This window comes from Lycium barbarum, chromosome 6, assembly GCF_019175385.1.
Source record: "Lycium barbarum isolate Lr01 chromosome 6, ASM1917538v2, whole genome shotgun sequence".
Classification (NCBI taxonomy): Eukaryota; Viridiplantae; Streptophyta; class Magnoliopsida; order Solanales; family Solanaceae; genus Lycium; species Lycium barbarum.
The window spans coordinates 31,964,682-31,987,984 of NC_083342.1; the positions used below are offsets into that span (position 1 = coordinate 31,964,682).

A 23,303-nucleotide genomic window follows, 5' to 3' on the forward strand; every position below is an offset into this window, starting at 1 on the left:
ATTTTATTACAGGCTTGCCTCGTTCCCCGCGTAAGTTTGATTCCATATGGGTGATTGTTGATAGACTTACTAAATCATCTCATTTTATGCCAGTCAGGACTACTTACTTAGTCGAGGATTATGTGAAGCTTTATATTAAAGAGATAGTCTGACTTCATGGTGTTCCGGTATCTATCATCTCTGACAGGGGTGCGCACGGACTCAGGTGAGTCTTAGTACATCATTTCAACCCCAGACAGACGGACAGGCTGAGCGTACTATTCAGACCCTCGCAGATATGCTACGGGCATATGTGTTAGCCTTCAAAGGTAACTCGGATGACCATTAGCCGCTTATTGAGTTCGCGCATAAAAATATCTATAATTCCAGTATCTAGATGGCTCCGTATGAGGCTTTATGTGGGCGAAAGAGTAGGTCACCCATTGGATGGTTTGAAGTGGCAGAACCTAAGTTAGTAGGGCCAGAATTGATCCAGCAAGCAGTAGAGAAGGTTAATCTTATCCAGGATAGATTGTTGGCAGCTCAGAGTCGTCAGAAGTCTAATGCGGAATATCGCCGATGAGACTTAGAGTTCCAGGTTGATGACTGAGTGTTCTTGAAGGTATCGCCTATGAAAGGCGTTATGAGATTTGGTAAGAAGGGTAAACTTAGTCCCCGGTATATTGGACTCTACGGGATTGTACGTAGGGTGGGCCAAATGGCCTATGAGTTAGATCTACCTTCAGAGCTAGAATCAGTCCATCCAGTCTTCCATGTATCGATGCTTCGTAAGTGTACCGGAGATCCTTCCAGAGTTTTACCCGTTGATGATGTTCATGTTACTGAGCAACAATCGTATGAGGAGGTTCCCATTGCTATTCTAGAGAGACAGGTTCGAAGATTGAGGACTAAAGACGTAGCTTTAGTGAAAGTCCTTTGGAGGAACCGGAATGTCGAAGGGATGACTTGGGAGGCTAAAGAAGATATGAGATCCAGGTATGCGCACTTGTTTTCGCTCCCGGAAGAGGTCCAGACAGAGACACCACTGCCTTCAGGTACGTAATGTTTCATTCCTTATGATTACTGGTCCTGTAATGCCATTACAATTATTTCTTGTTGTGGCATTGTATATTTTGGGTTGTGGTGTCACAGGTTGGTCGTGATACAGTTACAGGGGAGACTCTGTCAAACTTTTTGTAAGACCCCTAAAAGTCTAACATTCGAGGATGAATGTTCATAAAGGGGGAAGATGTTACACCCCGTACTTTATACGTTGAGTTTTGCCGTAAGTTAGCCGACGTGGATTTAGAAAGTGAAGTTTTGGCCAAGGTCGTAAGAGATTCTACATGTTCGTTCCATGTATATGAGAGTTTAAGTTATGTCTAACAAGTATCAGAAAGATTGGAGGTTGAATGAATCAAAGGAAACGAGGGTGATAGGAGGGCAGCACGACGCCCCATCTCGATGGTGGAAATTTTCTCTTTTGTTATAAATAAAAGGGCCACAACCTTGGGTTCATTTATCACCAAAAACAAATCCTTCTAGACCCTCTAAGCTCTCTCAAACAACCATAAACATTCCAAATCATCCCAAGCTATTTCTAAAAAAGATCAAACCTTGAAACCCTAAGCTATTCATGGAAGAGGTGTTCTCTTGCTTCTAGTTGAAGTTGTGGTGGATATGTGATAAGGAATGATATGTTTTGATGACATGAAAAACCCTAAGGAGCTAGTGTCACGACGCAACCCCGTGGGCCGTGACTAGTGCCCGAGCTGGACACCCATACACACTTACTTACCAAATCAGCATATCAACGACTTATCCATATCCAACATATATTAATTATTACAGATATTAAGGGCAGATGTGGTCTTAAGCGGTCGCATATATCAAACACATCATACAGGAGCCACTAAGGCTGTCGTAGAACATATCGTCCAAAGCATATACATAAGTATATATATATATACAAGCCGTTAAGGCTGTCATAGCAAATAGGACCGCTTAGACGCAAATCACAGACATAACCGAACAATAACGACCCATGACCCACATATATGTCTACAGGCCTCTAACAAACACAACAGAATCATATGACGGGACAGGGCCCCGCCGTACCCCTGAATATACACATACATATATATAACGGAAGAGTATGTTCCAAAATATGGGCTACAGAACGAGGGAGCACTCCAAGGCAGCAGAACAGATAGCCTAAGCTGTCGGGTCACTCACACGAACGTCTGTACCTGCGGGCATGAAACGCTGCCCCCGAAGAAGAGGGGGTCAGTACGGAATATGTACTGAGTATGTAAGGCATGAAATATAACTAGAAAGATCATAACTGAAATAGAGATTCCGGGAGTCAAGTATCATAATAAGGAAACCACTGTACCTGTGTAGTACGGATCAGAATCAAACATTTTCATATCGCATACCGTACCCGGCCCATTATGGGACTCGGTGAATGAAATCATATCATTATGTCATCATGAATACATGTATACATATACCGTACCCGGCCCTCTAGTGAGGGACTCGATGAACAAAGTCATGCATGTCAACATTTTATATCATATATATACCGTACCCGGCCCTCTAGTGAGGGACTCGGTAAGTGAAGTCATATCATCATATCAGTATGTCATCATATCATCATGCATATACATATATACATACCGTACCCGGCCCTCTAGTGAGGGACTCGGTGAATCAAATCATCATACGCCCTCCTGGCCACCACAACATGTCATCATCTCAACACATCATCATATGCATGTACCGTACCCGGCCCTCTATTGACGGACTCGGTGAACAATGCAGTGGAGTGCACACGATAACATACCCGGCCCGGGACTCGGTGAATAGACATATTGAGGCTTGCACGAACAGAGTCGTGAGAAACTATATGCACATAAATCAAGACTCGATAGATAAGTATACTTACCGACATCTGAAGGCTCAGAAACAAGTTTCGGGTCAATCCGACTTAGTATGAGAAAGTTATGAGCGTTTGAAGTACAGAACCTTCTACGAACATTTCAGAAGCCATTTTTGGAGAATCGAAGAAATAATCATATCAAGTACCTTTCGGATATCGTATGGATCAAATCAAATATAGCTTTTGGAATCATATGTACATATTAAAATGTATCAAAGACTTAACGGAATAGTCAGACGTGCTATCATTTGAAAACCAAGACATTAGTCGTATCACTTATCTCTTGAATGCCAATCGGAAACATATCAAGTAGATCTTCGGACAACATAGATACGCATCAAAATCATATGAAACAGCTTATGGAAATCAAGGATATTAGCCATCCTAGTGGCTCTAAGAATAGGAATTTCTTTGCAATCATACATATACGTCATTTGTTCTTTTCATAAAGATCATGCCAAAAGAAAGAAAGGTAAGCCTTACATACCTTGCCCGCTTCCTTAGTTAATCCAACTTAGGTCTTAGCCTTTCCAAAATCTATAACAATGTTAGTGAATAACAAACATTAGCTATAGATATCCAAGAATCTCATCTTTAACTAACACTTTGTCTACAGAAATTTCGGCAGCATTTCCCCTGTAAATACTACCATCCCCGAGAATCCAACTCGGCTATATCATCAACAACAAATCCGAGAATTTAACTCGGCCAAATTATCAACAACAATACCAACGATTATTCTAGCAATATCCACAATCGATTCAAAACGCATACTAACATTAGCAACTTCTTCCTACAAACTTCAACGGCATCTCATTTATGTTCAATTCATATTTGCTCACACATTCAAGTATTAATCCGAAACCATTCAAAAAATATTCAAGGATACTTCAAACAATCCGTACTATATTCAAAATAATCCAACCAATATGCCATTCCACCCGAAACTTCCCAAATGCAATAACAACAACAACAACACATTTTCTCCTTTCAAATTCATGAATTATACTAAAAATTCACACATTAACAACATTACCTTCCATAACTACAAAAAGTGACATTAAAATCACATTAGCTTCTAGAACAACTCTCCAACACTTACAACTTCAACTAGAATCATCAAACTTTCATTTCCATCATAGATTTCGTTACAACAACAACCAAAACACTAAATAAAATAATTGAGTCATTATTCTTACACACACACACATACATGGCCACACACTACATATACACGGCCACCACACAACTTCCATATTTTCATGAATTTCATTCATTTCTACATACTACAACATGCACAACCATCCATAACATATAAAAGAAGATTGAATCTTACCTTTTTCCACTTATCTTCCTTCTTGGCTAAAGTTGCTCCTTGCAAGAATAGATGTTTTTCTTGCTCCAATGATTATACCACGTTAAAGAGGACCTTTGAATTAGTAGGAATACTAGAAGAATTTATTTTTTTGGATCAAGATTGAAGGCTTCAAAATTTTCTCTTCTTTTTCTTTCTTGGCCGAAAGGCCCTTCTCTTTGCTCTCAAGGTTTGTTTTCTTGAATGTTCTTGAATGGAGGTGATAAAATAATAATGAGTCACCCTTTTTATTACTTATTTGGACTTTCATATGGGCCTTGGCCCATTCCCCCTTGGCCGGCCAACTTGGCCATTTTTCAAGCCCAACCTTTTTTTTTCCAAGCCCTTTTTATTTCATGACAAATTTTTGTAATTCATGAAAACTATTTTCCTAATTTCCAATTTTGCCCTTAGCCTTCCTCAATATTTCCACATCAATATTTTCTTAAGCAACTTGTGTGCTAAACAAGAATCAAATATAACCTTGTCCTTAACTTCCTGCGATTATCTTGAATTATCCGAATGTACAAAATGCGGGATATAACAACTAGATACAATTAGGTTCATCTTTCTAAACTTAGTTAACCTTATGATATCTCATATGCTACTTGTCTAACATGCTCCTTGAAGGAATAGATGCCTACAGGAATTGCTTATATATGAGAGACCAGATATGTTAATTCAAAAGGACTAGATAGGATCAGGTCTCCAACCTGCTCAGCCGTAAATGCAGCTGAGGAGCTACTGACAGTGTATCCAGTACTTGCAGCGTGTTCGAAGAACAGATGAGGAACCAGGTTCCTCCAGATAAAGTTTTTGGTCACTGAAGCTGAAAGTCCAAATCCACAACTGTAAAGTGAGTGGCTGAAAAGTACAATGCAGTTGTACAGCAGTACCTCATCAAGGCCGACTGATTAACGGTCCAAATCTCATAAGTGGTCATCCCTACTCTCTCATTCCTACTCTCTATCTCTCTCTCTCTCTCTCTCTCTCTCTCTCTCTGTGTGTGTGTGTGTGTGTGTGTGTGTGTACATATAAAGACATCATCTTCTAAGAGAAGGTTTATTCTTGAACAATCCGAAAATTGCTCTATCCAAAGTGCAAGTCTCCACCTTTTAAGGAGTTCCTCAAGAACAGAGCCACAACAACTCGAAGGGCCAGGTCCAGAATTGAAGATATTTTAGGTCCTTAGGTTCATGAGTCTTTATTCTTTTGTGCTTAAACTGTAAACCTTCTCTTCCGTGAAAAAAAGCTGTTTGTAGGTGTCCAAAGTTCTCAAGGTTGCTTCCACAAGCTTTTAATTTGTACACTAAGCTAGAGTTAGCTTAGTTGTATTAGTATGTGGCTAGAGTTAGTTACGGTGGTGAATTCGCAAAGGGTGCCTTTGAGTGGTACACTAGGCTGGGGTAAGTCAAGGTGTAATAGTGAGCTTGGATAGGGGTAGTCAAGGGTGAGGGTTGCATAAGCGTTATTGTAACGGTGAGAGATTATGGGAGTTAATTCCTAGCTTACAATAGAGTTGTAACCTGAGTTGCTCGGTTAGTGGAGTTGAAATCCTACAAGAGTAGGTCGTGATTTTTAATCCCTTGAGCAAGGATGTTTTCACAATAAAATCTTGCCTTCTTTACTTACTGCACTGCATAAGGGAATTGGTACACAACCAGGTCCCTCATATACTGTTTGGTGGACGCACAACATGCAAAAAGTGGTATCAGAGCGGGTTATTTCTAAAAGGTTAACACCTAGAAAGGATTTTCATCATGGCTAGTTTACCAAGCCTAGAGAAAGGAGAATCTATCACAAGACCACCAAGATCCAATAGAGAATATCATAGACGGTGGAAAGGGAAAAGGCATAACTTTTCATGGCTGAGGATCTAAGCTGTGGGACATCATTTGTGATGGACCCTATGTTCCTAAGAAAAGTTGTTGGGCTGGATCTAGGACTGGTCAAAAGATTGATAAGAATCCAAGAGTTGACCGACCAATTTCCAAAAAGGGAAGAAGGTGCTGCCTACATGGACAAAAAAAAGCTTAAACTCACATGTTCTATCATTGCATGAGACCCAAGATACTTTGGGCTTCAAGATCAAATGAGTGAATCTGGGTGCAGGCTTGAAAACAAAGAGGAAGGGAAGGGAGGAAGACTGATGTGAGAGAGACAATTTGTCATCATCAAAAAGGGGGGAAACTAATTATATGTATGTTTTGATGTTTGTCAAACCTGGTGAAACCAGAGAGAGCGAGAAACCCGATACTCTCCATATATCTCACAATATTAAGAATATAATAAATATATGTGAGAGAGACATGTGTGAAAGATAAGGGGAACCGTGAAAAAGGGAAAGAGGACTGCAAGTTGGGCAAGTGAAGGACTGATCTGCAGGGGGAACAAGTGCAAATCTGGTTCTTAGGGGGAACTTTGTCTATGAGTTTATCATCATCAAAAAGGGGGAAATTGATATGCCATGACATGTTTTGATGATTTGACAAACCTTACTCAAAGAACCAGAATACTACTGTGAATCTCGAGGTCTGAGTCTCAGGGGAAATAAATGAGATATCTGGGTAAGGGATCTGGTCCATAGGGGGAATACAAAGGATGTCGCTTTGTTATCATCAAGAAGGGAGAAATTTATAAGAAATGATATGTTTTGAAGACATGACAAACCCTAAGTAACCATATACAATTAGGTTCATCTTTCTGAACTTAGTTAACCTTATGATATCTCATATGCTGCTTATCTAACATGCTCCTTGAAGGAACAGATGCCTGCAGGAATTGGTCATATATGAGAGACCAGATATGTTGATTCAGAAGGGCCACATGGGATCATGTCTCCAACCTGCTCAGAAGACAATGCAATTGAAGAGCTACTAATAGTGTATCCAGTACTTACAACGTGTTCAAAGAACAGATGAGGAACCTGCTTCGAAGAACAGATGAGGAACCAGGTTCCTCCAGATAAAGGTTCTGGTCACTGAAGCTGAAAGTCCAAATCCACAACTATAAAGTGAGTGGCTGAAAAGTACAATGCAGTTGTACAACAGTACCTCATCAAGGCCGACTAATTAACGGTCCAGATCTCATGAGTGGTCACCTCTACTCTCTCTCTCTCTCCATCTATATAAAGACATCATCTTCTAAGAGAAGATTTATTGTTACACAATTCAACATTTATCTATCCAAAGTGCAAATCTCCACCTTTCAAGATGTTTCTCAAGAATAGAGCCACTACAACCCGAAGGACCAGGTCCAGAACTAAAGATGTTTTAGGTCCTTAGGTTGTTGAGTCTTTGTTCTTTTGTGCTTAAACTGTAAACCTACTCTTCTGTGAAAAGAAGCAGTTTCTAGGTGTCCAAAATTCTCAAGGTTTCTTTCACAAGCTCTTAAGTGGTACACTAGGCTAGAGTTAGCTTAGTTGTATTAGTATGTGGCTAGAGTTAGTCAAGATGGTGAATTCTCAAAGGGTGCCTTTGAGTGGTACACTAGGCTGGGTAAGTCTAGGTGTATTAGTGAGCTTGGCTAGGGGTAGTAAAGGGTGGGGGTTGTATAAGCGTTATTGTAAGGGTGAGGGATTATGGGAGTTAATTCCTAGCTTACGATAGAGTTGTAACCTAAGTTGCTCAGTTAGTGGAGTTGAAATCCTACAGCGGTAGGTCGTGATTTTTAATCCCTTGAGCAAGGAGTTTTTCACAATAAAATCTTGCCTTATTTACTTACTGCACTGCATAAGGGAACTGGTACACAACCAGATCCCTCATATATTGTTTGGTGGACGCACTGCCTACAACAATAAGCTTTGGAGTAAATTGTGTAAGGTGAAGTTCTTCAAGTTATAAGGTATGGTTCTCACTTTATTTCTTATTTTGGGTTGATATGAAGGCTTAGCAAGTCTCAAATGTGAAAATAGTTATGGAAGAAAGTTTATAAGGTGTTGGGTTGTAGTTATTGGCTATGGATGGAATTTGAAAGGAGGATTTGGAATTAATTTGAGTCTAGTTTGCATATGATCTCTTGGCTATGGTATTGTTGATGTTTTTATTGTTGTTTGGGAGTTGTTTAGGAATTGGTAGAAGCAGATCATATAGGGGAAATGCTGTCCGATTTTTGTTAGCTTGCTAATTAATTTAGTTTGACCTTATGAGAGTTTCAACGACTTAACCTTAGTATGAATCATCCTGAATGTAAATTTGCAAGTTCAGGAGGATAGACATTGAGTAGTTTGGTTAAGTAGACGACGAGGTATGTTGAGACTGTCCCTTTCTTTCTTATGGCATGATCCTATTGTTATAAACTTATACGAAAGATACCTATATTGACTCCATTCCCAGAAACACTAGAAGCTTATGGTTATTGATGATCTTACGATATTATTGATCTTTGTCTCATGATTATTGATCTTGTCTTATGGTTATTGATCTTATTTTATTGAAGTCAATCTCATTTTATTGTTATTGTTCCTTCAAGGTGAGATATGTTCACGATGATGGTCCCATAATGATAATCGGAGGTTTACCGACCTTAGGTCACTCCGATAGAGTTAAAGCTTTTCTTTTGGGCTGTCATGCATGCTTTATATATATGTAGCTATTTTCTCACACCAAGCCACGCTATAGTAAGACGGGTGCTGCACCTATTGTGCACACCACTACAGTTAGGTACGGATAACATCGAGCCTTATTATGGCTGGGTACGGATGACACCGAGTCTATATGGCCGGGTACGGTATTTTGATATATGTATATGTATGAAAATGTTTTTTTAAGGAAAACATGCATGATATCCACCTTAAGAGGCATTCAGATGTACAGGTTTTCTCTGTTATCTCTTGTTACTTTCATATCTTTATTATGTTGTTATTCATGCCTTACATACTGAGTACATTATTCATACTGACGTCCTTTTATTTGTGGACGCTGCGTTCATGCCACAGGTAGACAGGGAGACGGATCAGACCTTTAGGCTGCTTCCTCAGCATTTGTATAGGAGCGCTCCACTTGTTCCGGAGCTGCAGTTCAGTTGGTACGATTTTTTTGTGTATATATATGGGCATGGAGGGGTCCTGTCCCGTCCTTGTTATGTTATGCACTCTATGTAGAGGCTCATAGACAGATATGTACAGTTATAGGTTCTATGACCATCTCGGTCCATACCTTGTTGTATCATCATATTTTGATAGCCTTGTCGGCTTGTGTAGTCCAGATCAGCTTGATGACATGTGTGTGTACATATATATATATATATAGCTTTTGGGCTTGTGTCCCTTACAGATTATGATATTTACGAGTTAGTTTTATTGCCCACTCAGATATGACTATGAGATGTATGTTTTGCGGTGCTCGGTAGGTTAACTCCGGGTGCCCGTCATGGCCCTCCGGTTGGGTCGTGACACCTTAAGTGTGTTTTTGGACTAGAAAAGTGAGGTAAGACTATTTACACCCTCTTATACTCCTAAACTTAATTTTGACGAAAATAACAGAGCTCTATTTACATTAAAAAAATCCATTTTGATATGCCATGACAAAAAGAAACCCAGGTTTATACATACACTTTTAAACAAATTTTAAGCAAGCATTTATTTAATCCACATTTAAAAACATATAGGTCAACCGCATTTTGCAGATTCTTAATAGCGGGTGCTTAACACCTTCCCCCGGGAATCACTTGAACCCTTACCCGAACTCTGGTACTAAAAGTTTTTGTTTTCACAAATAACCTTAAAATTGGTTTCGTATGTTACATAAATCAATTAAAATTGTGACTCTAAAGTAAATCCAAAATAGAGGCCAAATTATGAAGTAATTTTGATGTCAAGCGTAAAACTAAACCGTAATAGGAGGAGGTTAAAAGCAATATGCATTTTTCTACTTTAAATTTTACACATTATTGACAAAAATATTTAGGTAACTACAAATTCTAGTACTTGAAGGATGATACCATGTCCAACTCTAATCTTGATGTCAAATGTTTGATTAATCAAGTTAGTGAAAGTGTACTCATTAACTACCTCATAGTTTTGCTTATAAATGTTCACTGCAAATTGCATGAGTTAGGAGAATAATGTGTGCACCAATGTAAGGCTCATTACACTAGATTTTCCTCCCTTACAAAGGCATGACGAAGAATAGAGCTTCACTCTGGTGGCTAGCTTCCTAGATAGCCTTGTACCACAAAATATGGGGTTCGTTTATAGTGAGCGAATACTTCACTTTTTCAGGAAAGACCAGAAAACATGTATCTGACTCTACATATGTTGCAAAATCTTGTTTGCAATGAGCTATTAATCCAAGTTTACTTTTTATTTTACAGCATTTTCCAGCAAATTATCATGTAGAACGAATATATATTAAGTTTCTTACATGATTTCTTGACTGAATCACCCCTTCTACTTACCTTCCAGAGCTTGAGTAAGATTCCAATGGTAAAGTGGCATATACAGTTCAATTCCTATAAATGAGATTATATAATACAACCAAGAAAATAGGCAGCCCACATAAGATAGAAAGTTAATTGCAGTGGGACCAACATATAAGCTAATCACATAACTAAGTCATTTTGTGTTTAAAGAAATTCATGTTTGAATGAGGTGATTTTTTATTTATTCTTTTATGTGTTTCCCTTACTTATAAAGAGGTACCTAAGTTTAATTTTTGAGTTACCCATCAATTTCTTCATGCATCATTTTCTAGTATTATTTACATCAATATGCATGAGATAAAAATAGCATACCCGGTATAGTCCCACAAATGGGGTCTGCAGAGAGTAGAATGTATGCAGACCTTAGTCCTACCTTTATAGGATAAAGAGGTTGTTCCAATAGACCTTGGCTCGGAAGAAAAGAAAAGAATTTGAAGCATGGTATCAAGAAAATTTTTAGCACTCTGATTCATTGTGTCCTTACAATCTACATTCACGGAAGGTAATCATAATGAATCTTCACCTTTTCAATTCAAACCTCTCCTGCTTTGTAACGACCCGTTCGGTCGTTATGCATATTTTGACGATATTACCCCTTCGACCCAGTTTCCAAGGTATTCAGACATTTCTAGTAGAAGTTGAAGGAATTAGAATCCTTAAGTGAAAGAGTTTGACCAATAGTTGACTTTTGGATAAACGGACCTTTTCCAGAATTTCGTCAATTCCGTGAGGTTCGGAGGGTCATTTATGACTTGGTGGGGTGGCTAGTTTGGTTCCCGAGGCTTTCGGGTGCATTTTGGGTACTTGCTTTAGCCGTTTGGGGTTGACCGAGTCAACGTGACCTCCATTGAGAATTCTGAGGTAACAGATAGATTCGTAGCATGTTTTCACTTGCGTCTGCATGTTTTGTTGTATCTGGGAGGTCTCGGATGGTTGTCACGGTTTTGGGTTAGACTTGGTGGAACCAGAAAATTTCTGGTTCTTGTGTTTCGCCCCTGCGGATCCACCCTAGTGGGCTTTGGTCCACAGGAGCGGAACCATGACCTGTTTAATGAACTTCCGCCCCAGCGGATGGGAAACCGCTTAGGCGGGATCGCGGGAACGGAAATGGTTCGCCCCAGCATGAATCGCTGAATTAGAATCTCAATTTTTATTCCTAATTTCGAATTAATAGTTCCATTCACCAAAAACCTAAGTCTAAAGAGCATTGGGGCGATTTTAAGAGAGCTTTTGGTGGAATCATCTTAGGGTAAGTTCTTAAACCTTAATCTTGCATTTACCTTTCCTTTACTAGTATCCATGGTGGTAAATGGTTATTGAGGGTGGTGTTGATGTGCCGCGGATTTGTGGCACATTCGACGCCCTTTTACTATGATTTTTTGTTGTTTTCAAGTAAGTCTGGTTCATGTTAATACGTTTTTGCTGTGTTTTAGGAAGACGATGGCCCAAAAGCTAAAACAAAGAACAAAGGAAAAATTGGCCAGAAATGAAGAATCGACGGTCCGTCGACCGTCCTTTGAAGCGTCGATAAACTCGATTTTCCAGTGATGGCCTTAGTTAAAGAAAACAAAGGACGGAGCTATCAACGACGCGCCGAACTGATCGACGCTTCGTCGTTTGTGTCGTCGAACAAGATTTGTCAACAAGAAGGGAGAAAGACGGAATACTCGATGGAGCGTCGAACTGGTCGACGGCACCGTCGAATGGATCACATCACCGAAGAAATAGAGGATGGAGGAATCGTCGAACGATCGACGGTCCGTCGATCTTGCTATCAGGGGCAATTTTGTCAGTCGTTGTTATGCGTTTTTGGAGACTATTTAAAGAACATTTTAGGTTATTTTTAGGAGCCAATTTTTATTGCACACGTGAACAAAGTTCCATTGGTGGGTGAGCATTGATTACTCCACTTTTGGAGCTTAGTGAAGACAATAAGATTCCATTTTCCATCATCTTTATCACACTTTGTAAGCTTTATGTCTCTATTATTGCTTACTACTTCTGTGACCATTATGTGTGAGTAGTTTCTTTAATCAAAGTTGTGGACCCAAATGATGGGTGTTATGTAATGGGTGTCTAACATTGTATATATATATAATGGGTTGTGATGTGTTTTATTATTTCTCATATTCATTGTTAGTTAGTGGTTGCAAACACTTGCTTATGCACAAACCCTAGTTTGTTTGGAAAGATGAACTAGGGTGTGAGTTGAAATAATATAACAAGGACTCGGGGCGCTAACCCTCATTTAATGAACTCACTTAGGGATAAGATGAGTTCTACTTGGCATATTTAATCGGTCTTACTTTCAACTTTTCTACATTTGGGAAAATTATGAAAAGAAATATTTTCTAACTATTGGAAAATATTAGGAAGTGCATTAGAGATTAAGTGCATAAAAAACCTCGACCTATTAGAAATATATCATATTGATACCCATAGCATAACATCTAATCACAGCGGGGACACAACTTTGGTTATTTTAATCCAAACAAATTCCAAATACTTCAAAATAGTGAATACAAACCAAACCTCTCCTCTACACTATTCGGAATAAATTAAAGTTTCTAGAGATTAGTTACATATATAATTAGTACCTTTTTCTCTCCATATTTCCTGTGGGATTCGACCCCAACCTTTTTTGGGTTACTATATTTGACAACATCCGTTTTACGCCACTAATAGGTGTAATTTGAGCGTATCAAATTTTGGCGCTGTTGCCGGGGAATACGGTTTTGAAATTACTGATTGTTGTGTACTTTTCTTTAAAACTTTTTCTATTCCATCACACCTTGTTTGCTATTTTGGTGAACCAGGTGAACATGGCAGGAAGACATAATCGAAATCAAGGAAAACCAAGGTGGGTTCCAGGTAAACCCATCTGCACCAGAAGAGGAGGAAGATGAGAATATATTTACAGAATTCATCAATGAAACTGATTATGCTTCTGCTGTGGTCCCTCCTAGGACTGGAAATGCTACTTTCAAAATTGATAGTTCTATCTATCAGCTGCTGAAACTTGAAGGTTATTTCCGAAATTCTTCGGAGGACTGTCCACTCCGACATTTGAAGAACTTTCTGCACGTGTGTGCTCAACAATCCCAAGGTGCTGTTTCCGCTAATGCACTTCGGTTACGGGTCTTTAAATATTCCTTGGCTGGCCAAGCAAGGGAATGGTATGAAAAGCTTCCCAGCAATTCTATTCACACCTGGAGCGAGCTAGCCAATACATTTTTGAAGAATTGGTTTCCACCGAGCAAAAAGGCTGAACTTCGAGATAAGATCTTTAAGTTCAAACTGCTTCCGGGGGAACAATTATATTCGGCATGGGAGCGTTTCAAGTACTATCTAGCTCAATCTCCAACTCACGGGTTTCCGGATGCTATTCTCACCGAGAAGTTCTACAAGGGGTTAGATACAATGAATCAGATTGCTGTCAATACTGCCGCTGGGGGATGCTTCATGGACAAGTCATTTGTTAACATCACCTGGTTGCTCAATAAGCTCACCACCCACAATCAAGCTTGGCACTCAAATGATAGTGAAATTGTCACACCCCAATTCCACTAGGGTGTGATGGGCACCCGACCCCATATCCGGAGCCGAGCGAACCCACAAATTCTTATTACACGCATAATTTCATCAGACACTGAAAATCAGATAAAAGTAAAATACATATTAAGCTTTCGAAATCCATCTTTTATCGTTCTCAATTTTAGGCAAAATCCGTAGTTATATAAAATTTACTACATAACACAGAATGACATATCGGCTGATGGAGCCGCTTACAGACTGATAACCAATACCCATGACTCTGTCTGCAAAGTCTCTAACATAAATCCAGCATTCATAACATACATATACAAACTCTGACTCGGCAACACTCCGGGAGCAAATGGAGCCTGCCAACTCCGCTGGAACATCTTCTGTAATAACTTCAACTCATCTGGGTGTACCTGCGCGGCATGAAACGCAGCCCCCGAAGAAGAGAGGTCAGTACGAAAAATGTACTGAGTATGTAAAGCGTAAAGTACAATAAACAGAACCATAATCAGGTCCAGGAATCCAGAAATATAACAGATGAAAACATATCAAAATCGGAGGTACCGAAGTATAACAGACAGTATCATGATCGGGATCGGGAGTACAGACGTACAACAGAAGGAATCATAATCAGAGTCAGAAGTACAGAAAGTAAGTACAGTAATCGGAATATCAAAGTGCTTACTCATAGAGCAGAGATAATGCATGTCAGAACATATGCCATATCCGGTACCTATTATGGGACTCGGTGAACAGACGTGGTCGCCACCCCGACACTGGCGCCACAACACATCATACTCCGGATTAGGAAATAGCTCCGTAACATATCATATCATATCATATCAAAGTGTGCACATATCATAGCACATCAGATGGCCATATCATAGCATATCAGAATAAGCGTACATGGCACATCATACTCCACAACCCATGTACACACATACCTGCCCCCTCACATCGAGGCACGGCGAACAATGCAGTGGAATACGCGTGATAACATATCCTGGCCCGGGCTCAGTGAAGGAAGTATTGAGGCATCCACGAGTAGAGTAGTGAGAAACTATATGCATCATAAAACATTCAAAAAGACTCGACAAGGTAATCCGAACGATAGGTCATAAAAAGAAATCAGACAATAGTCATAGTACGTACCTTTCGGATGTTACGACGGATGATGTCAAGGTAAAAATGCTGAGATTATTTGTACATATCAAAATATCGTAGAATTCAATAGAATAGTTAAAACAATTATCGCTTAGTAGTCAGGGACTCGATAGCATAATTCAGATGCCAAATCATGTACATAAGAAATTGAGCGATAGTCATAATATATGTCTTTCAGATGTCACAATGGTTTATGTCAAATAGGCTTTCAGAAATCGTTTTCATATTTCAAAATACGTTATGGGACTTACAAAATAATTCAAAACAACCGTCGTATAGTAGCAAAAAGAGTAGCTTCCTTCAGATTCTACTTCATAATAAGTCAAACGGAACAGATAAGAAAAATCCGGGAATAGTGGGCCCACCTCGGGTCAAATGAGGTGGCGTACATAATTTTACGTATATTACATTTCATGATGTCACTTGTATGAGTTTTCGGGTAGTCGGGTCCTATTTGCGCAAGTTCCAGATGTTTAGGCAATTCTTCCAATTATTCATAACATATTCAATTCAGTTCTACTGAATGAAAAAGGGGCAAATTTGGACATAGATTCTGAAGAGTAGAGTCGTCCCCGAGGCTCGAATCCAATCCTATCACATCTAAGACATGCCAAGAGAAGAATAAGTAGAGCTTTACATACCTTACTTGCCCTTTACGCTTATCCAAATTCGAATCCCATTTCCTCCAAAATCTAAAATTGGTCACATTTACCAAATATTAATCATAAAACTTTAAGAATTCAATCTTAACCAATACTTGTCTACAAAAATTTGGGCAGCATCTCCCCTGCAAACTTAACAATCCTCGAAATTCCAACTTAGCCACACATCATTAAAAATACCAACAACAACAATATCAATAATTATTATACATCATAACTAAACTAATTCATAAATCCCAACAAAACAATAACAAGTTTATAACGCTATTTTCTCCGTTCTAATCCGTTAAAACTCTAAATAAACTTGTTAACAATGAAAAAGGGACCTTATTCTTACCTTAAGTATGCAGCAACCACTTCAACAATCTTCTTCTTGGCTGATTTTTAGCTCAAATTGAAGGCAACGCGACGTACAACACTTTTCTCTTCATGAGCTTCGCGATTCGGGGCTTAGATTTTGGTCAAAATTGATTTCTCTCTAAATTTCTCCTCCCTTTCTCTCTCTAGAATGTTCTGAATGTTTATGGGTGTGTTTTGGTCTGAAATGTGGAGAGAAGACCGAAACTTTTCATTAAATGACAATAGAAATGGGCCTGACCCGATTTGAAATCGGGTTGGGCCGAATCCACTGTTCATCTCGACCTTTCTGCCTTAAAATGTCCATATCTCCTTATTCTGATGTCACCTGGGAACTCACGACCTATGGTTGGAAAGCTAATTCAATTATCTACAACTTATATTTCTTGGTATTTTCCCAAATTCCAAACTTATAATACCTGTTTTCCCCCTCAAAGTCAGGTCACCCGAAAACGTTTTCTTAAAAATATTCGTTTGGAGGGCTTCCACTTTGATTTGGCCCAAGGGTCCTTCTTGAGTTGTGTTTAACTTCACATATGTGATTCATATGACTTTTCAGATGTTCCAAAAAAAATCTCGATGTGTGGGCCCCACAGCAAATAATCTGACGTTAAAAAATACGGGATATAACATCCTCCCCCCTTTTAGAACATTGGTCCTCGAATGTTCAACTGGCCTCATGGGGTGTTATGTTACTTCGGGAGGGTCCCTCATATAGTTATACTTCTCTTGATGCCCATTCCTTATCTTCTACCATATTTTCCTTTATAATCAATCTTTTCGGTCTTTACGTGAATCCTTATTCCGTATCATGGGTTTTTTAACCTACCATACCAAGTTAGTATCCTTGTCCTTCCCAAGTCATCTCTTTTCTGTTATTGTTTCGTCACAAGGCTTTATCGTTCTTTTTCTTTGTCACGACCCAGCCCCGTGGGCCGCGACTGGCACCCTACCTGGGTGCCCAGACCAAATCGCATATTCATTTCCGAATCCAAACTTATTTCAGAATTTTCAAGAAGTTATATCAAACATAATTTATATCGAAAATATGTCTTAAGCGGTCATATCAAATCAAACTCAAACAAAGCGGCGGAATAGACATCGCCGGTCAAAATACAAATATATACAAAAGGGCCATTTGGGGCCATCATATCAAACAGACCGCTTTAAGACCCGAAAGCAAAATCAGACAATAAACACATAGGACCCTCGCCCCACATATATGACTACAGGCCTCTACGAACTCAAAACAAAGACATGTGGCGAGACAGGGCCCCGCCGTACCCAAATAGTCAGACATACCAAATATATACAAAACAAAAGAGTCTGTACCAAAAGTGGACTCCGGATCGGATAAGAGTACTCCGGAATAGCAAGAAGTGAAGCCTACTGCGGAGGATCACCGATATCTGCACCTGCGGGCATAAAACGCAGCCCCCGAAGAAAGGGGGTCAGTACGAAATATGTACTGAGTATGTAAAGCACGGAGTACAGAATTATAGATCAAAACCGAAAGCAAATCAAATGTCAAAGTGGGGTACAAACTGGTATGTCAAAATCTGTATCGAAATCATATACATGTATTTTATGCAAACAAAATCATGCAAACGCTTAAGAACGTGGTCGCCACTCCGACGCTGGCACCACACACAGCATAACACCAGAAGGTTTCAAATCTCCGTACATCCCCGAACATAATCATAATCATCGGTGAGCGTATCGCATCACGAGCCATATCACAGCATAACTCCAAACGGAACCGGGCCCTATGGCGAAGCCTCGGGAACCGTAACACAGCATACGGCCGAATTTATCATACAACGCACGAATCAAAACCGGCCCGGGAACCGGTGAACGAAGTCATAATAAGGCACGAGCGGAGTCGTGAGCAAACAAATGCAAATCGTATTTCAAAATAGTGTTTCAAAACAAAGTAAACTCATAAATCATATCCTATTACAAAATAGTCGAATACTTAGTCGACATCAGGTTTCATTTTGCAAAACGATTCCCAAAATGGTCCATATAGTTCAAAACCTGGATTAGTGCATCGAATAGTCCAAACATACCCCGTGGAAGGATGTTCCAAAGATCAGAAGTGGTACGTTTAACTCTATTCTCAAAGATGGCCCGAAGGGCAAATCGGGCAATTTGGGGTAGCGGACCCACCTCGAGTCGAAGTGAGGTGGCGAACATATATTTTTTTATGAGCAGTAATATGCCAAGGGTCATACATAATCATTTCTAGGTTACCCGACCACATTTCGATAGGTTTCGGACGAATAATGGCATTCTAGTCAAAAAGGGAGCCTTTAGGCTTCAATCGAATTGAATGAATAGTAACTTTCCTGTGGATCGGGTTTCGAGGAGCAGAAATGCTCCGGAAGGTCTCATATTCAACTAACACACTACGATATGCCAAATAAAGAATTGGGAAGCTTTACATACCTCACAGACGTCGTAAGCCCTTCCAAAAGTCCAGTCCCGTTTCGTCAAAAATCTGCAAATGGTCAAAGTTACCAATTGAGATTCTTAGGCTTAAAAATGCCTTTAACTCCAATTTTTGCCTACCGAAATTTCGGCAGCACTTCCCCTATAAATCTAACATCCCCGAGACTTAGCTCGGCTCAAAATACAACAACAACAACAGCCCACACATCAACAAACAACAATCAAGCCATTCTAGCTTCAAAATTCCACTTTGTTATCTAAATTGGCAACTTCCATTCAAACTTTCAAAACTCCAATTCTACATCTACATAATTGGATTCATTTCCACATTCACACTTATACAATCACAATCTAACTACAATCCAAGCCATACCCGAAATTACACCAAAATCCATTATGTTCCATAATTCTTCAAAACAATCAAAAGTGCACGACGAACATTCTAACTCACGTCGTTTCATTCCGAATTCATTAACATCATTATAAGTTCATATCTAAAGTCTCTAGCACCCAAAATATACAATGATATACATAAAGATACAAAGGATATACACTTTCCGATAATATCCGAATTCGTTTTCCACCGCCAATTTAATTCAACAATCAATCATTTACGATATAAGGATCACAACAACACATTATACCAACTTAGCCAAGATCAATTCACACCAATTTTTCTCTCTATGGCTCACGGCCAAACACTCTACAAACACACACCCACGACTTTCTATTTACGTTAAAATTACGGGATTCTCGTCTATTTCCAATTCTTAATACATTCATATCAATTCTATAACATAAAAGGGGCAAAATTCTTACCTTTTCTTGAAAACCCGACTTGTCGAAAACGTCGTCCTCGTGCCAAACTATTTATACCACGTCGGAGAGCGTCTTGAGTACTTCACAAATATGTAGAACCCAAGGTTTTTGGATCACAACACAAGCTAGGAAAATTTTCTTTTCTTTTTTTTTCTATGGTTCGGCCGAATGGGGTTTTTGACTCAAAGGAATGATTTGTGATTTTCTTGATAATTTCTAAGTGTTACATTGATATATATCCATACTAGAGGTCATGTGCATAGCACATGACTTTTAAAAGTGGGCTTGGACCATGCCTTAGTGGCCGGCCACCCCACCTCTTTGGGCCCAAATGTTTATTTCAATTTCCTTGGCCCAATTCATTAAAAGTCCCGTTTTGTAATTCCCGAAACTAATTTTCGAAATTCCAAGTTTACCCTCGGCCTTCCCCGAGGTCTTAGCATCAAAGATTTCACAACCAACATAGTCATATTCACAAAATTTAAATTAGGTCCTTATAACACACAAGTCGTAATTATTTCACGATTTCCAATTGTACGAAAACACGGGACATAACATTCTCCCCCCCTTAAGAACATTCGTCCCCGAATGTTAGATTAGTCTTATAAGGTCTTATGATCAAGGCAGGAGTGTCCCTCTTTAATGATGACATACATAATTCATTTTATCAATCAACACAACAAACTGAAAAAGGAATTAGATTACCTGCGGATGTCGGAAACAAGTGGGGATATTTCTTCTTCATCTCGTCCTCCGCCTCCCAAGTCATCTCCTCCCGATTATTGTTGCGCCACAGGACTTTGACGGAGGGCACTTCTTTAGTGCGTAGTCTCCGCACCTGTCGATCCAGAATAGATACAGGCTGCTCGTCATAAGATAACTGCTCCGTCACCTGAATGTCGTCAACTGGGAATATCCTGGCAGGATCACCAATGCATTTCCGCAACATAGACACATGAAACACCGGGTGTACGGCCTCCAAGTCGGATGGTAAGTCTAGCTCATAGGCGACCTCGCCTATCTTTCGCACGATCTGATACGGTCCAATGTACCGGGGGCTCAACTTACCCTTTTTACCGAATCTCATGACACCCTTCATGGGCGACACCTTCAGGAATACCCAGTCGCCAATCCGGAACTCTAACGGTCGACGTCGTCTATCTGCATAAGCTTTCTGTCGACTCTGAGCAGCCAATAATCATTCTCGAATAAGCTTTACCTTATCTACAGCCTCCTGGATTACATATGGCCCAATCAACTTAGTCTCGCCCACGTCAAACCAGCCAATAGGAGACCTGCATCTCCTGCCATAAAGGGCCTCGTACGGAGCCATCTGGATGCTGGAGTGATAACTGTTATTATAGGCAAACTCAATAAGCGGCAAATGATCATCCCAGCTGCCCCTGAAATCAATAACGCAGGCCCGCAACATATCTTCGAGCGTCTGAATAGTGCGCTCGGCCTGCCCGTCGGACTGGGGGTGAAAAGCTGTACTGAGACTCACCTGAGTCCCTAATCCCTCCTGAAATGACCTCCAGAAATTTGCTGTAAACTGGGTACCTCGGTCAGTAATAATAGATATAGGGACTCCGTGAAGTCTGACTATCTCTCTGATATACAATCTGGCATAGTCTTCAGCCGAATAAGTAGTCCGAACCGGAAGGAAATGGGCTGATTTCGTCAGCCTGTCAACAACAACCCAGATAGAGTCGTACCTGCGTGGAGTGCGCGGTAATCCAACAACGAAATCCATATTAATCATCTCCCATTTCCAGGCTGGAATTTCCATCTCCTGTAATAATCCACCGGGCTTCTGATGCTCGATCTTAACTTGCTGGCAGTTCGGGCACTGACTAACAAACTCAGCAATATCTTTCTTCATGCCGTCCCACCAATACAAACACCTGAGGTACCGATACATTTTAGTGGAACCAGGATGAACAGAATACCGTGCATTATGGGCCTCGCCCATAATCTGCCGCCGTAAGCCCGCAACGTCCGGTACACAGAATCTGCCGTCGTATAATAATACTCCGTCAGGCGAGATCTCAAACTGAGTCTTTGATTTACTAAGGGCCACATCTCTGTACTGAATCAAAAGAGGATCCTCAAACTGGCGCTGCTTTACCTCCTGAATAATAGATGACTCAGCAACTGGACGGACAGAAATCCCAGAATCTCCAGAATCCACCAAACGAACTCCGAGGCTGGCCAGCTGATGAATATCACGAACCAAATCTCTCTTATCAGATGGAACATCAGCCAGACTGCCCACGGACTTGCGGCTAAGCGCGTCAGCTACCACATTGGCTTTCCCCGGATGGTACAGAATATCAACGTCGTAGTCCTTTAGTAACTCAAGCCATCTCCGCTGCCGCAAATTTAGTTCCTTCTGTCTGAAAATATACTGGAGACTCTTATGGTCCGTATAGATATCAACATGGACCCCATATAAATAATGCCGCCAAATCTTCAAAGCATGAATCACCGCGGCCAACTCAAGATCATGAGTGGGATAGTTCTTCTCGTGCGGTCTAAGCTGCCGGGAAGCATAGGCTATGACTCGACCGTGCTGCATCAATACACATCCTATCCCAATACCAGAGGCGTCACAATAGACAACATACCCGTCAGATCCCTCTGGAAGTGCCAAAACTGGTGTTGTAATCAATCTCTCCTTCAGCATCTGAAAGCTGCGCTCGCAAGCATCTGTCCACTGGAATTTTGCTGCTTTCTGGGTAAGCCTCGTCAGTGGTGCTGAAATAGAAGAGAAATCCTCCACGAACCTGCGGTAATACCCAGCCAATCCAAGAAAACTACGCACCTCTGTCGGTGTAGTAGGCCTGGGCCAATCCTGCACAGCCTCAATCTTCTGCGTGTCAACCCGAATACCATCTGCGCCGATAATATGGCCCAAGAATGCCACAGAAGTCAACCAGAACTCACACTTAGAGAATTTAGCATATAACTTCTGTTGACGGTGGATGCCAAGTACCGTCCTCAGATGATCTGAATGCTCCTCGACTGATCGCGAGTAAATCAGGATATCATCAATAAACACAATAACAAACATATCCAGGAAAGGCCGAAATACCCGGTTCATCAGATCCATAAATACTGCTGGAGCATTAGTCAGCCCGAAAGACATAACTCTGAACTCATAATGCCCGTACCGAGTCCTGAAAGCAGTCTTCGGGATATCTGACTCCCGTACTCGCACCTGATGATAACCAGAACGCAGATCTATCTTTGAAAAGTGTCTAGCACCCTGCAGCTGGTCAAACAAGTCATCAATCCGGGGGAGGGGATATTTATTCTTAACAGTCACCTTATTCAGCTGCCGGTAGTCGATACACATCCGCAATGACCCGTCTTTCTTTCTGACAAACAGCACCGGCGCTCCCCAGGGTGATGTGCTGGGTCTAATAAAGCCCTTATCCAGCAAATCTTTCAGCTGCTCCTTCAACTCCTTCAACTCGGCTGGTGCCATCCTGTACGGAGGAATAGATATAGGCTGCGTATCTGGCATCAACTCAATAGAAAAATCAATCTCCCGCTCAGGCGGAAGGCCAGGAAGCTCGTCAGGAAAAACATCTGGAAACTCGCTGACGAC

At 40.5% G+C, this 23,303-nt stretch overlaps 1 long non-coding RNA gene and 1 other non-coding gene across 2 annotated transcripts; both read right to left on the minus strand.

Moving 5' to 3' along the window:
- Positions 1-13,962: 13,962 nt before the first annotated feature.
- Positions 13,963-14,068, minus strand: LOC132600995 (small nucleolar RNA R71). The gene has a single exon (XR_009567449.1). It is a non-coding gene; the product is annotated as a small nucleolar RNA R71 (small nucleolar RNA).
- Positions 14,069-14,567: 499 nt separating this feature from the next.
- Positions 14,568-16,649, minus strand: LOC132599671 (uncharacterized). The gene is made up of 3 exons (XR_009566933.1): positions 16,401-16,649; positions 16,043-16,093; positions 14,568-14,650 (listed from the first exon to the last, which is right to left on the minus strand). It is a non-coding gene; the product is annotated as an uncharacterized LOC132599671 (long non-coding RNA).
- Positions 16,650-23,303: the final 6,654 nt, after the last annotated feature.